The 16,380-nt window shown below is 39.9% G+C and overlaps 1 protein-coding gene across 12 annotated transcripts in view; it reads left to right on the forward strand.

Moving 5' to 3' along the window:
• Positions 1–16,380, forward strand: part of EHBP1 (EH domain binding protein 1) — a 231,399-nt gene that overhangs the window by 205,342 nt on the left and 9,677 nt on the right. The window lies entirely within an intron of this gene.

The following is a 16,380-nucleotide window of genomic DNA, read 5'->3' on the forward strand; positions in this document are numbered from 1 at the left end:
GAAGTCAAATGTCATACCTACCATGTGATGCTCAGAAAGGTGTATGGTTGTGGCACCCCTTTGCTTTTCACTATAGAACAAGATGTGAAAACTCAAGACCCCCCCAGAAAAAGGAGGCGGGGTGGGGGGAGAAAAAAGAAACAATTCTGGATATCTACAAGTTGGCTGATGTGACCCCATGCCACCTACCAGTGTGCTGGCTGTGACCCAGCGATGTGATACTCCAACAAGCTGAAAGAGATGGCTGTCTCTGCTTTCTTTTGACCTCCCAAGGCAGCTGCCTGGTAGGGACCAAATGGCATGGAAGAAGAATATCTGCCTCACACCTGCTTTCTCCAAACCGCCTGCCACAATGCCAACGTGCCCACCAGGCTCCCCTGGGAGGCAGTCCCATCCCTGGCCCCCTCTCCATGGAATACCAGGACAGGATAGTTAAGATAGTTTTCTCTTCTTCAAAACATCATTAGGATTGAAAAAATGAATCTCTTGCTTGCACATTTTGCATAAATACATGGTAAGTTATCAATTGATGTTCAAATAGCTTAATTGAGTTTGAGGAGGGGAAAGGTCATTTAATTGGTCTATTGAAATGTTAACAGAAACAGATATGGCAAGGAATAGACTTTAATGGCTGCGGTGTGGCACTGATGTCTGCATTCACTTGCAAAATTGTTAATTAGGGCACTTTGGTAGTTCATTTGCTTTTGTATTGATGTGCTTAGTCCAACGAGAGAAATTGGGTTTGCATATGGTATTTACACAGGGCAGCAGAGGCTTACCATAGTCAGGAATAAGGAAAATAAAGTGTAAATCAGAATTGGTTTATGATTTGTGCCAGTATCTTCATTAACATTCTTCCAGTTACGCAAGTAATTTTCTAGTGGCTAGTTATTTTTTGTATGTGATTAAACTTGATATATTTGGCTTCATTTTTTTAGTCATTGTAGTAGTGGACTTGAATAATGCTATACTATGACTGGGTTTTTTTTTAAGTTACGTATACAAAGCTTTTTAAACTAGATTGAAGTGGACTGTACTGCGAAACAAGGAATTAGATATCTGTGTTCATTGAGCCGCTGGAAGAAGGTGTTATCTCCCTAAATGCAGACCAAAAGAATATATTCAGTTGCAATTCCTGGCCCACAGTCATCAGTGCCAGTGAAATTACAAAGCCAGTCCTTAGTATATACTTTAGGCTCATGGTGCCTCTCTTACAGAACATAAACCTTTACGGTACTGGCATTTTGTATGTGCAAATGGCAAAATTGCGCTAAGTGTCCACCAGCATTTTTTGAGGGTGGTAATTGCAGGGATTAATTCTGGTGCTGTTTCCTAATAGACTTGCTGGATGCAAAGCTTTATGTTTGAATTGGCTGCAAGAAGGCTGTATTGTGTACAGTATATAATAACACATTGTACCCTAGGTACTCTTTATAAACAGAGGCAGCAAGAAAAAAAAACAAGTGAAAAACCAAGTAGCTATGAATCATCACTTTTACAGCAGGGATCCTGTTGTCCTACTGGAACAGGAACAGGTTAGGAGAGAAGATAACATTTTGCAGCAGATAAAGCACTGATCTTAACAGCTCCTAAATGAAAAGGACTTTTTGTTCATTATATATATTGTAATTTCACATTTGGGTGCTGTGTCTGCCAGTTGTTTCAGCGTTCCGGGCTTTGGTACATAGTTTGCGACAGAGCGTTTCTTTTAAACTCCAGGCATTCCTGTAGCGAGAGTTAACATCAGCTTCATTTACTCGTATGTATTTGTGAAAGTACTTACGTGAAGATCACAAATATGCGCGGTGCAGCTATCTAGTTCTGCAAGTTTAATCCGAGTCCCAGAAAGTTTCATTGTGGCCCTATGCAAATGTATTTACATAGGAATGGGTCTTGGGTCCTTTAAAGAAGGCAACAAAGTTGGAAGACTGAGGCCAACAAATAAATGAAAGTTTCTCTAAATCCATTGGATAATAGAGGCAGTGTTAAGGCTAACCACAGTGTTGAACTAAACAGAGGGATTACTCCTGGGTTTTGCATCAGTTGTTTTCTGCCGGGTGGCCTCACTTGTCAAAAAAAAAAAAAAAAAAAAAAAAGTTTAACAGGCGAACATTCACATGGCACATTGAGAAAAGAAGTATGCTTAATTCCATCAAAGCTCAGAAATCAGTCATTAATTTATTCTAACCTCCAATTGTTGGTCATTTGTGAAACATCTGGCCTTTAAGTCATAGGAACCTAAACATAAGTACAATGTGAGTTCTTCTGAAGGTGGGAGTTGGGTGTAGCGGGGGTGCTGTGTTAGCATGCGTACGTGAGCATGGGCATACGTATATGTGTATAGTGCATAGGTTGCAACTGCCACTTAATTTCGGAGACTTTGAAACATATTAAAATGAATCCTTCAGTTAATTTACTCTCGAAATTAGATTATTGTTCATTTGCATCTTGGAAAAGTTCTGCCATTCAAGAGAGTCTCTTTCTTCATGGTGAGTTAACAGTTAGATATTTAGCAATCTTGCAGCTTGCTAGTCAGAAGTAGTTTCTAATGAAGTTGAAATTTGAGATAGAAAATGTATAAAAGCTTTCAGGAAAGACATACCCTATTTTCCATATGGCTAAGTAATTGTTATGATATTTGTTTTAAAGCTGGACTTAGACACTCCTGACTGCCCTCTAATTTGATATGGCTGGTCCCGGCGATTCTTCTGGAGGAAACTTTCGTAGTAGAACGCAGTGAAGGAGATAAATAATTTTGCAGCTATAAGCACATTGCAAAGTATAGAAAATAATTCGGTCGCCTTTACTGTCATGCGGATAACAGTCTCCAGGTTATTTGCCTCTGCTGGGAGTTGGAACCTGAGTGAAAAGGAACCGAGTGATTAAAAGCAGATTTGAAATAAAGGTGGCATCTCAGAGCTGGCAAAATTCTGTCTTTTGTTACGCTTAAAGTAACGCCTGCTATTTAATTCTCAGGGCTGGGGGGGGGGGGTGTTTTTGGTTGGGGAGGGAATATAGTTCTTCATGTATAGCTTAAACATTGCAACATCTCCTGTACCAAAATTTCATGTATTTCACATGGGCATAGAGTGAAATTAGATTTTAGATACAATGGAAAAATTTAGATCTGTCAATCCACACGGCTATGGGAGTATCTGAGAGCTTTCTGTCTTCAGGCACTTATCTGCTTGTACTTTGTTTTTTAAAGACCAGTGTTTCTTCTTCGGGCTGACCGTTTGCTTTTCCTGATCATCAGAGGCTGGCTGCAGCTCTAAGCCTGTTTTGACAAACATAATGATGCTATCCAAGCGCATGACAAAAAGAAATGTATAAAGCTGTTCTTTCTCTTAATATTTGTTTATCCTTTCCTCCTTGGTAAGTAAATAAATCTTTAATCCCCACTCCATTGTAAAATTTACTGTATCCAAATCTAAACCATTTAGCTGCTTTCAAGCTGGGTTTTATCCTTTCCTACTAAAGGGATATCTGCAATTTTGGCAGCCTGACACACATTATATTAAAAAAATCCAATGAGTAAGTTAGGGGTGACTTAATATATTTTGATTCTTAGCATTTACTTGTTCCTGCCATAGTGTGGCTAGAATTTAGTGACATGAATTTGAAGCGTGTGGGAATCCATGGGCACTCACGTGTTGCATGGTGCGTGTATGCATGTGCACATATGCACAACCCAGCAACACAATACGTAAAAAGTCACGTTTCAACTTTGTTAATGCCCTCATTTCTGAGGCACTGATGTCCAAAGTACTGGTAGGATAGTGGAGATGAGAGGAAAAAAAAAATCTCTTTAAACAGCTTGTGAAATGTAATGTTTGAAACGGTTCTTTGAGAACGTGCAGATTATGGCTTGCGTAGTGACTCTTTCCAGCTCTCTGGGAAATGAGCTGTTGACATTCTTTTGGGTCATCATCCGAGATAGGAGGGCAACCACAAGGATTTAGCAGATAAATTCATCCAAAAAGACCTTTATCCATTTCACTGCAACTTGGAAACGTTCATGTTGAATAGCAGCATTAATGTAGCCCTTTTAGCCCTTCAAAGTGAGCCTTATGTTTAAAAAAAATTAAAAAAAAAAAAAAATCAAATCACCAGAGTAATAACTTCTTTAGGTCTTCTAAGAGGTAATTCATTATTTACATAATTCTGGAGCATAAACCCATATTTGCTTAGAGAGGCTCTGAAATAGAATTGGGGATCTTATACAGTGAAAGAGTCTCTTTTGAATTCTAATCAACTGGATCTGTCTCAAATTCATTTCTAGTTTATTGTAAACAGTGGAATTTAAATTAATTTCTTCTTATCTTGTCTTTTGAAGAAAACTAGCAACACATTTAAAAGGTTTTATTTTTAAATACAGCTCAGAGTTGTTTTGGTTTTTTTTTTTAACTTTATAAACCAGGTGTCAGGCAGTATGGGTTTTGACAGCGAGACGACAATTATGCATTAGCATAGGTGATTATGAAATAAATAGGGAAAAAAAAACCAAAAACTTTTTGACTTGAACTCGAATGATACTATATAGGCTGAATGTGCAGGCAAGGTTCCCACAATGCACTGTGAAAACCTAGGCTAACAACCACCCCGCTGCGTTGAAAACCCCCAAAAAAGACAAAAGCACAATGAAATAGAAAGCTTACCACCGGTAGCTTTCAAAACGACAAACTAGGCAAACTATACATCTCCACCACTCCAATTTTGTCAGAATGCTAATGAGCTTGCTCTGATCTTTACTCGGCTTCCCGTGTTTTCTACATCTTCAAGGACCACATGGCGCTAGCAAAATAAAGACAACTAAATGAGAATTTCGAATGCTTTTTGTGTTAGGACCTGGTGCCTTTCAGTTGACGCACTCGTTGAATATTCTCAACTTAAAAGCGTACAACAGGGGGCTGGGTATGAACTTTTTAGCAGGGGGAAATTTGTACAAAAGTAAATGAGTGTGATGAGGAAAATATGAGAAAAATTTCTGATTAATTTCCACTCTATAATATCAATGACACCTTCAGCCCCTCTCATACTCCTCTAACAAGAGATGCTGATAAAAGATGAATGATTCTGTGTTGTTCACAGTGAATGTTTAGTGGTTTTTTAATAGCGGCATTCTACATAAAAGGCACCAGGAAGTACTCTGCATTAGCAGTTGAGATCAGTAGTTAATAGGATGATGTCTTTTAGCTTTTGTCACAAGATTATTAGAAAGGATGGGTTTCTGTTCTCATCCCGGCATACTTTGGAGTGCTTGTTGAGTACAAGTGCTAAAATACAGGTTTCTCGGTATTGTTTTGCATGCAAAGTAAAAGCTCTTTTAATGCAACACCTTTTACTTTTTTTTACCAGGTGATTTTTGTCATTGATCTCTTATCTGCCCCCTTTAGCTGTATTAATCACTTGAAGTGGTCTGCTTCTCAATGGGGGCTTGATGATGTATATGTGTATAGATTCACTATCAAAAATAAATCCCTTATATGCTCTACACCTTCACAAACCTGATTATCGAGCTGTATTTATCAGTCTGTATTATACCGTCTTAAATGCTTCTTACTGGAGTCGTCCAGTCTGCAATACAAATTTGCACTGGAGGAGGGAGGAGGTGGCACCCTACTCCCTAAGCCAAGTTTTGTCTTTTAAAAACAATTAAATTCACAATTCTCTTTGGAATTCTCAAAAGTAAATGCAGGTTTATATTCACCAGTGTCAGGGCATGGGGAGGAAAATGATGAATGTTCAGTTTTGCCTGAGAGATGAACTCCATTTAAAAATTGTTTTTGTTACCGTCTTGAAGCTCGCAAGCAGACAGTATGAAAAATACTGGTGCGTATACATAAGGAGAAAAAATTATCATGGTCTTTTCATATTTTCATGTCTTACCTAAATCAGAAAGAATGAATTAATAACACTGTAAGTTTTATAGCAGTTTACCACCCTTGCTTTCCTACACTGTTGTTTTGCTTAGCTCAGCATGATTAATCTCAGGTGAACTGAAAACTTGCCAAACCACGAGATGGTAGAGGGTTGTCCAACGATATTGTGAAAGGCAAAGATGCACATGCCGAAGAACAGCAAGAAAAAGGACAGTATAACAACAGCAGTTCTGGCAAGATAGAAAATTTAAAAGTATTGCTGAAAACAACATATTTACCATTTACCTTTTTACATTTAACATAAGAAGTGAGTGAAAGTGTTTCAAAAAATTCTGAGTATGTGAATGATACTTATGTGACACTGGTTTGGGTTTCTGCTGGTGCCGGTTTATGAGCATTCCCTATTGGAAATACCGAACGATTAGGAGGCTAGAAGGATATTACTAATAGCAGTTTGTGTTGGACAGAAGAAAAGGTTTTTGACACGAGTACAAGAGTTAGTGACTTTTATTGTAACGTATTAACAGTTCACAAAACTATGCATTGGTAGTTACTGCTTTTTTTGAAGCAAAGCAATATTATAAAGCACTTGATGAGATGCTTCTCTCTCCAGTGTTCAGGAACGTTAAGTTGCTGCCACAGTTATGGTAATGGGAGTTTTGGCAACTACCAAAACCCTTCGTGAAAGAAGTGCAATGACATTATGATCGAGGTCTCATTTACAAGACAGTAACTGTGCTTCTACATTGCATCCAAGTCTGACTTGACTGACCTGAAGCCTGCAGAGCTCTGTAGTAATGCCTGCTAGTACTGAATCCATGCAGTGCAAAGCCATTCATTAAAATTTGTTAATGTAAATAAACTGGCACACTAGTAAGCTGTTTTTCTGACATGAGTCTTCAGGGTCCAGATCTTTCATACACGAATTTCTGCACAAGTATTAGTTTTGTAGTTGCCAGAATCATGCATTTTACAAGTGATTGAGAACTTCTTGAGTTCTTGAGGCTTGTCAACCTTTCTCCAGTTTCCCTTCTGTTATGTTGCCTCCACAGTCTCTTACTGACAAACTCTTTCCTCTCCAATCTCCATCTCCTCCCATTAGCAGTTCCTGTGAAGCAATCCTGACTTGCTTTTGGTAAAGGAAGACCATCTGGCCATACTTTTCCAAATACCCAGCATTTCTACAGCTGAGGAGCTCCCACAGAATGAACACACTATGCCAAACCCCAGAGTTCACAGTTCTGACTCTCTAATTCAACACATCTTTTCAGTCTTAGATCTGTGCGTTGGTAGGCAGAAGTTCCCAGGAGGAGACCTTTCCAAGACCAGACGTGGGCAGCGTGCATGTTCAGCCTTCCTAGGCCAAGTGCATTAAATCATTAAAGGAGCTCAGGAGCAGCAATGACCATATTTATTTTTTTCTCAAAGTAACACAGAATTGCCATTGGCTGGAAGGACTGAAAAGTAAGTCGGCCTCCTCTCCATGCACTTCCCTGGCTTGTAGCCTCATCCTTGCCTTAAAAGAACCTGTTGAAAAAGTGCTTGAAGCCAGCTTGAAGAAGAGAGCCCTAGTGCAGGGCTGCTTGCGTAGCAGGAGGCTACTCTGGGAGAGCCCTAGGCGCTGTGAATAGACTTGCGAGACTTCCAAAGTCTTGCAAGACCCAACATACATTTGCTGCTTTTAACTGATTTCCATCTTTCTTTGTGGTATTGCAGTATAAATGCTCTTTCATGTGGTAGGCATAGTCTTTGGCTTTATGCCTGGAAGTTAGCTTTCTGTACAATCAGTGCCTGCCTGTAAAGAGAAGGCAAGGAGAAAGGCACATTGGTCACCCCAGGGCTCCCGGCCCACGACGCCACTGCAGTCTGCAGCAAGCCCTGTTATTTTTTCTTGGTTTTCTCCTGTTTGCCACCAAAACCACTTTTTTTTTCAAAACTGGAAACTGTGGGGCCCCAGGACACCTCAACCTAGCTGAACTTGCCCAGTTAGCCCTGGGAAGCTTTGGATCCCAGAAGTACAAACCTGCCAACTCCCAGTAAGAGTAGACATCTTCATTAACACCAATACAAGGTCACATTCATTGCCAACCATCATCTCACTTTAGGCAGTTGTTTGGGTTAAATTCAGCCCTGTCCATTAAAGAAGTCATTTTATACTGTCTACTGCCCCTTCCCAGCTCCAGGAGAATATGTTCTGGAGGAAGTAAGGCAACATTTGGTAAAAATGGGATAATATGCTGCCTAATAGAGCACAATCCAATGATTAAGGTTAACTGGCCTCTCACTTCAGAATCTTACCCAGCCATCACTTGCCAAGTAAACAGGCAACTGATCTAAGGAGTAGTTGTGAGCCATAGAGAAATTGCTATCACTCATAACAAAGCATCCAACTCTGCTTGTCAACCTGCAAACGAAATAGTTCATCTGCCAGACCATCATCCCCTTCTTGGTGGATTTCCAAGCGTGAGCTACTGTTTTTTCTGTAACTTCAAAGCTTTGAGTGTATCAGTTAATGGGGCATGTTTCCTGTGCTGCAAGCAAAGGTCTGATATATACTTTCCCAAGCCTGTGGTTCTGAAGTTGTGCTATGTGAGAAAATTTGGCTACAAAGAATACCAGAGTGTGATAAAGGACAAGTGTTGGTTCTGCTCAGTGCTAGGATCCCTGAAGGCACTGTCCTCAAGGCAGGAAACATCACTGGATGACATTATAGGAGTCTCTCCAGATGTTTCAGTTGAATCTTGCCTCTTGTTGTCTGAATTTTGGGCCACAAACTATGTGTTTTCTTGGTCTGGATTGATGGTCCCACGTTTAAACTACAATTGTAATCTTTATCAAGCCCAGGCATTCTGTTTCTGTTGATTTTCTGTTATTTTCTAGTGGCCGCTGTGTTGACTCACCATGTAGAGAAAATCAGCAATCTTTCAGGCAATTCGTCGTTTGTGGAAGTTTCGGTCCTGTGATAATTTTAGGTTGCCAAGACTACAGGCCACAGCTGTTTGTCTTCCTGTGAGTCAGTCCCACTCCAGGTAGAATAAATCCTCGCACGTGCTGAGATGTGGTCAGAACCCTGACCTGTTTACACAGCTCTCGAAATTTTAAATAGCCTCTCTGATTTGTTATGTTTCAGAAACCAAAGAAATTACAAGTTTTCTGCTTTGATATTAAGCTAAATTGATGTGTGCTTGTGATAAAGGCATTCCCTTGGCGGCAGCTCAGTTTTGTTAGGGTCACAGTACTTTGGGGGGCTGAAATAAAGTCAGACAATGTACTGCAACGTAACTCTGCCTGGCAGATTCTTGGCAGTCGTTACCTACCTTTAAGAGACTCCATTGTGTGGACATCAATGTCTCCTTCTGAACTGCTCTCAGACAGCAAGTTAGTGGCCATGAATTTGCCTTTCTAATGTTCCTTAGGCATTTTCCCATCCAGTTCAGAAAACTGTGCTGGGGCTTCATCTGCAAGCTAGCTCTTCTACAGTGTCATCTAAACAACGGTCCCATCCTGTTTATTTCTTGGTGGCTAGTTCATTTTCAGTGATTTTTAATAACCGAGGAGGTCCTCGTTCAGTGAAAGCAAGAAGTATTCTTGGAGAAAGCTGGGCATGGTAGTCTGAAATGGGAGGCTTGAAGCTCAAGGTGGAGCAGCCCAACCATTCATGCTGCGGGATGCCTACTGCAGGCTCCATTTTGACACTGAGAACTTTGAAGAATTATTTCAACCAAAATTCTGAGCTTTTCCACCAAAGGTGGTCCTCTGAAAGCAGAGGAGGGTGATTTTTCAGAAAATAGGTGTCTTTTGGGATGCGTTACTTTCACTCAGTGAAAAATAGTGGATCACTAGGTGTTTAAAAATCTTCACCATAGCTTTCAGTTGTGTCGGATGCATTTTGTGGTAGGTCTCATGTAACTCTCCTTTACAAAGAATATCTGTTGTGAATATAGGTTTTTCTGCTTAAGTATTTGTTAAATTCAGTAACTCGCATTAAAAACAAGAGCTCGTCTGCGCATAAGTTTTTCACAGTGAGCGAGATGAGAAGACTATTAAAATCAGTGGGAAGTCCGCCATTGACTTCGAAGGGTTTGAGACCTTCCATCAGCCTTTGTTAGCGATGTGAGGTTGGTCAGCTAAAACACCAGGCGTTGTTTCTCGTCCCTTCCTGTGTTTCCTTTCAGTAAAGCTGTAATTGCCGCAATGGATCAGCCCCATGCTCTGGTCCAGAACACTGTCCTGTAGAGGGACAGGTATGGATTGTACCCAGGCAGGGACAAGAAACTCTGCAAGGGCCAGTTACAGGCTAACCTGGCCCCAAGGAACATTTCATTTAACCTCTAAAAATTAAAGGTTAGCTCATGTCCTAAAGCAGGAGGATCCAGTTCCTACCTTCCATGGTTTTTTGTTTGTTTGTTTGTTTGAATATTTATTGCTACAGCTTTGCCTTTCCGTGTTCAACATTCAACCTGGTTTTAATTCTTGCTGAGCTCTTAGTTTCAACATTGCCTTGTGGCGACGAGTTCTACTGGTAAATGATGAGGCTTTGAGGAAAGACCATTCTTTTTATCGGTTTTAAACACACCACCTTCAATTCCAGCGAATTTCCCCAGGTTCTTACGAGACAAGATGAGACACATCCTAGAACTATTCTTTATTTGCTATTCATGTTCTCCTTCAGGTAAACAACCCAATCTGTCCGCTCGCTCCTAATACAGAAACTCGTAAAAACTCATCCCCATGATTGGGTGAATGCAACTTTTTTTTTTTTTTTTTCAGCAGGCAAATAAAGGCAGCAGGGTATGTTTTCAAAAGACCTTACCACTAAATTTGTGGAATTTGCTGGTGTTTGGATGGTTCTCGATGGTCATCTAGCATCTCTCAACTAACAAATAGCCCACAAAGAGGAGCAGAGCGAAGTTAGCCGGTTTTTGTCGTTATTTGCCCCGCTCTAGTTCACATGCGCTGGCATTCTCCTGCTGGCCTCTTCACCCAAGAGTGTTGAGTGAAGAAAGCTTCTTCTATTCTATTTTAAAACTGTGTGTAAACATCAGCAAATGGGTGAAGAATGGGCTCTGTCTTAAGTAGGTTGTTTTTCATGTAGTTCTGTTGAGGTAAATGGGGAGACATGAGGACGTTTCTGTGTTTAACCATGACACCATGGCACACACACTATACACAGTGCAAATAAAATTTAAAAACAATTACTGCTTAAGACGGCATACAAAGTGATTTCTGTAAACCTGTTATTTCTTGCCAGATTGAATGGGCTGGTTTGGGATGCTGATAGAAACCCTTTATAATTTATCTTCTGCATGTTGTAATTCATTTTTGCACAACAGTTAAATACGTTTACATTTAAGGATTTTTAAAAAAATATTAATCTATTGGCTTATCTTGACAGATTTACGGTGGTATAAAGTGTGGAGGAGTTACTGTGTTCATCCGTTTACACTGTGAACTAATCTTGTCCCTGCATGTTGCTGCTTTTTCTTCCTTTTAAGGGGTATTCAGAGTGTTGCGTAGCATTTTCTTCTCTGTTTTCTTAGCAATGTACAGGTTTACTATGTTAATCCATATTGGGTTTATCTAATGACTAGCTGCCCAAATGCCTTAAAAATAATGGGTCTAATGGCACATATACGTACTGATAGCTGGCTGAGCATAAGGGGTGGGTGTGGAAGTATTTTTAGCAGGAAAGGAAAAAAAAAAGAAATTGTTTTTTCAAATTGATTCAGAAGAGAGCTTTGTCTCTTATTTAAATATTTAACAAATAATTAGCTTACAGTGTAGACAAAAATCCATTTGTAAATCCTGAAGAATGTGAAGGAAAAGGTATTTTTAAAAGACTGCCTGGAAGCTGCACAACGTTAAAATAAGCTAGTCGCTTACATTGTTCTCAAAAAATGGTAACATATAAACATGCTTGTAATTCTTGAACATTGTAGATGAAAATTGGCTCCACTTGGTTTTGAATAACAGTCAGGAAAATGATACTTGAATACGTGTGATGAACCACAGGAGAAAAGAAAGCGGTTCGGGGTAGGGTTTGTGGGGGTTTTTTGTTACCGTTAAAATTCTGGCTATCATTATTTTGGCTATCATTAAAATTTGTCCCAGTAAGGGACAAAATCACCAAACTTTATGCTGCAGCCTTGATTGAATCCTGCACAGGAGCTATTACAGTGCAGTAGCACAACTCAGAAGTCAGTAGGAGTTTCTTGTATCTGAGGGCAGAATTTAGTGTCTTGTGCTATTCCAGGCTTGGTGTTGGGCTCATTCCTAATCATTGAGGAGGGTTCTGGTAGATGTCAAGTGAAGAGAAGAATAGAGCATGCATCCTTCACCACTCAAGCCAGACAATGAAATTAGAAAATGGCACTAAGAGTTGCTGTGAGAGAATTCCCTTGGATTCCTAGAGGAAGAATGAAAGAAGAAAGTATTGATTTAAAAAAAAAGAAAACAAAAAATAAAAAAGAAAGCAGAAAGGAAGGGGGGGGGGGAGAAAATAAATTAGAGAAACCTTGCCAGAATTATCCTCAGAACCTGTCTAATAATAAAGTCAGACATTAAAAGCTGTATTGTCTTTTTACATAAAGGTGCGTGTACTTACTGTTTCGTCTTAGTTTCTGGTTCTGAATTTTTTAAATATCTTACCAAGCATTTTGCATGCATATGATGTTTGCAGCACTACGCACTCTTATTTGAAGACTGTTTTCAGAAGTCATTATTGAACTATAGGATAAAAAGGTGTAACCATAATTATGTGTTAAAGAGAATAAATATGTAGGATATAGGATAAAAAGGTGTAACCATAATTATGTGTTAAAGAGAATAAATATGTTCTGCTAGATAGTTAACCAGGTGAGGTTAAACAAGATAAGATGAATTCTGGTCTTTTTAGAAAACTGACGGTCTTCATTTTAAGCTACAATGTAAAGTGCTTTATCCTGAGATTAGGTATTGTGGCAGAAGCTAAAACTGCCTTTTTCCCCTAACCGTGCCAGAATACAACCTCCTTTTCTTTTTGCGCTAACAAGACTGCTTTACCACCACAGCCCACTCTAAGTAATTAAATCAATCCTTTGTACTTACCGTATTCTCCTCTAGTGACGGTACTAGATCTGATTATATGCTTCATGCATATTCAAAGTACGGCACTGACAGCTCTTTAATGAGCTCTTACTTAATCAGTACGAACAATGTTCATCTTGTTCTTTTTTTCCTCATACATTAGAGCTAGGAACAGTTGGGGAAAAAATGAAACATCCAGCATTCATTTGAAAAATATATTGTACTTTGAAAAGTGTCTAAGCTGGGGAAGTTGCATTCTGCCCTTTAAAAGTCTGATGGACAAATTGGATTACTAGTATTGGATTAAATAACAAATGGTTAGAGGAGAAATGAGAAAAGCTCGCTGTGATCACAGGCTTTAATATTTTTTGTTACTTATAAAGCTGAAGGGGTCTTTAACCAGTTATTAAAGTCAGGATTAATTTGTAATGGTCCAACTTACTAGCTTTAAAGGGGTTTTGTTGTTGTTGTTGTTGTTGTTTTTTATTGAAAACAATAGTGTAATGCATGTATTATGGAAAAAAATTTAAGTTTAAGATCTGTGGGCTATTTATAGATTTTCATCATCTTGTACTGGCTCAGATAAGGGGTTTGCATGTGTGGGATCGATTTGTTCTCAAACATGTTTTTCGCTTCATTTAAATAATCGTATTTTTTTTCCCTGAGAACAACACAGATATTTTCCCAATTTTAATTTTCAAGCATTTGTAGCAAGTCAATTAAATACTTGTTTTACACTTGGAAAGTGGAAACAAAAACAATCCCAGCAGCAGCAGGTTTTTACAGAATGAAACTGTGTTGAAGAAAGGCTTTTTCTTATTTTTTTATTTAGAAATTGTAAATGCGAGGTTAGCTTGCAATATCACTGCAGTAACAACACTCAGTTTTTCTTTGTTGAAAGTGTTTCGCATGTATCTTTCCACCAAGGAAAAAAAAAGTAATGTGCTAGTGGCACTGTATTTGCTGAAAAGAGTTATTTAAATTTTTTATATATGGCAGTTCATCTTTATTTTTCTTGCCTGGGAAGAATCTGTTTCAGCTCCGTGCTCAAGAATTTAAAAGCTGACGGTCAACAAATACAATATCAGCATCGACTGCTATTAATATTGCACACATGTGTCATTTCACTGATCAAAAAGGCCTTCGCCAGGGTACAATTGGCCTTTTTCCAAATTGCAAGCTTTTTCTCAGCTTTTTCTTTTTTACTCTTTCTTCTTTTGTTGCTGCCCGGGGATTTGTGCCTATCGCAGCCGATATCACATGACCGGTGTCAGGGCATCACATGGGTCCAAAGCGAATACAAAAACAGATTAAAAATTCTGTAAAAACAATCAAGACTTTGTTAACTCACTTTTAAACGAGCCTATTCTATGGATATTGCATATGCTTTGGACGTCAGCGTGGAAATATCAAAATAGACACCTGTTCAGATCTTAACTCGGCAGCTCCAAGCTTTACCTAGATCTTTTCTCATTATGTGTTGCAGTTAACTTTATTTAGGAGGAATGCATTAATAGAAAGAAGTTCTTACCCTGAGATTGCACGGCATGAAATTCAAGTTCAGATCCATCACTGAGTCAAACTCCTTTGAAACATTTCTGTCTCCCATTTCTTTTTCAAGGCTTGCAAAATGAAATGCAGCAAGAGCTTGCATTTATAATGGCATCTTTTAGCCAGAGATCCCAGACCACCCCAAAACCAACAAATTTAGTGTCATAAATTGATGAAAATGTTACAATAGCCACGTATGTCTGGTTGTGAGAACTTTTCTTCACCAGCAGTGTGGCAATCTCATGTATCACAGAATAGACTGGTCATTTTGCAAGGATAAAAAAAGCAATCTAGCTCCTTTTTCTTGCCCTCTCCCCTAAATAAATTTCAGCTACTTTGTGCATTTCAACAAAAGGTTGCTAATATTATGATGTACTTCTAAAAGCAGACCCTGTTAGATGGACCCATACAGCAACGCCTTTGATCTGTAACTTAACAGCAAAGTATACCTGTAAGTTTTAATCCTCTCTGGGGGAGTGCTGAACTGCTGAATAGTATTGTAAGTGCCATGGTGTATATTTTCTGCACAAAACCAGAAGTGGAGGTCTTGGGGGAGAGCATGTCTACATGACAAATTTCTTCCTCATCACTCCATCGTCCAGGAGCTGGACCTTGCTGCTTCTGCTTGGAAAAGGGCTGCAGGGTCATCCCCACTTTAGGATGCTCTGCACTTCATGTCTTGCTGCTAGCAAATTGTTTACCCTAAAAACACCCTTCTGAGGAACAGTTTCATCAACCAGGAGCTTCCCAGGGTGATAAGTGGGTACGGGGGGATGTCTCACATCAGAAAGAAGAGCATGTCAAATTGCATAACTTTTTCTTACTGTGTGGGTCCACCAGCTCCACCCCAAGCTGACCCACTTCCCTGTTCATCTCTTTTTCCTTCCCTTGCGTGGATGCATCAAGCCCACAGGCCAACAGTGAGGGGAATCAAACAGTTTGGAGAAGGCCGGTGAGCTTCCATTTCACGCAGCAGGGTCATAGCTGGGTAAGGAGGTGGCTCTCCATGCAGATTGGGGTGTGAACGTGTCCATGGCAGGCACGTGCGTGCAAGCATTGCAAATGCTCCCATCTAGAAATTGAAAGCTTTCTTCTAGAGCAAAACAGTATTTCTTCTGGTGTCTTTCCAGCTTCTGCTGCTGGAAGTTGCTTCTCTGCAACTAGGGATCCTGTGGTTTCAGTTAGTAAGATATCTTCCCCGAGTGTACAGCACCTTGCATCAGAGACTTCAAACACCTTGACAAACATCAAAGAATTAACTTTTAGCACCCTTGCAAGATCGGTATGGGTGATTATCCTCATATTACACACAAGGCGCTTAAACTCAGACATCTGCCCACATTCTCCCGGTGAAGCAGTGTTGAAGCTGGGAGAAGTACTCAGAAGACCCAGTTCATGGTCCTTTGCGACTGTTCCGGGTTTCTTCCAAGATTAATTTTAACCGTAAGAAATGTGTGAGTTGCTTAATTCAGTGAGGACCATATAGTCTTTGCTTCTCAGCTCAACTTGAGAGATGAGAATAGCAGGTCACCACACAGGTGCAGTCTCCATAAAGAGCTTTGATGAGGTTTCTCCTTGTCCCCAAGTTCAGAGAGAGTGAAATTTGGCTTAGCGATTCTGGTACATGGAAAGGACAGTCAGGAGCCTTCTGAACGCTCGTCTGCCTTTCCACCACGTGGCTTGGTGGTGCAGAGGTGGTAACACAGCGTCTTACAGAGTCTGGTGGAGCATAGCACTGCCTGCAGGTGGGCTATGGAGGATCCTGATCCTGCCTGGGAGGCAATGATGGACATCAGCTGGGGAAAGGGTTGCTAGTCCATGCATATACACATGGGCACCCTTGGGCACCTGGACCCCAAATGATTTCTATTTGTGCAGATGC

Source organism: Aquila chrysaetos, chromosome 8, assembly GCF_900496995.4.
Source record: "Aquila chrysaetos chrysaetos chromosome 8, bAquChr1.4, whole genome shotgun sequence".
In the NCBI taxonomy this organism is placed as follows: Eukaryota; Metazoa; Chordata; class Aves; order Accipitriformes; family Accipitridae; genus Aquila; species Aquila chrysaetos.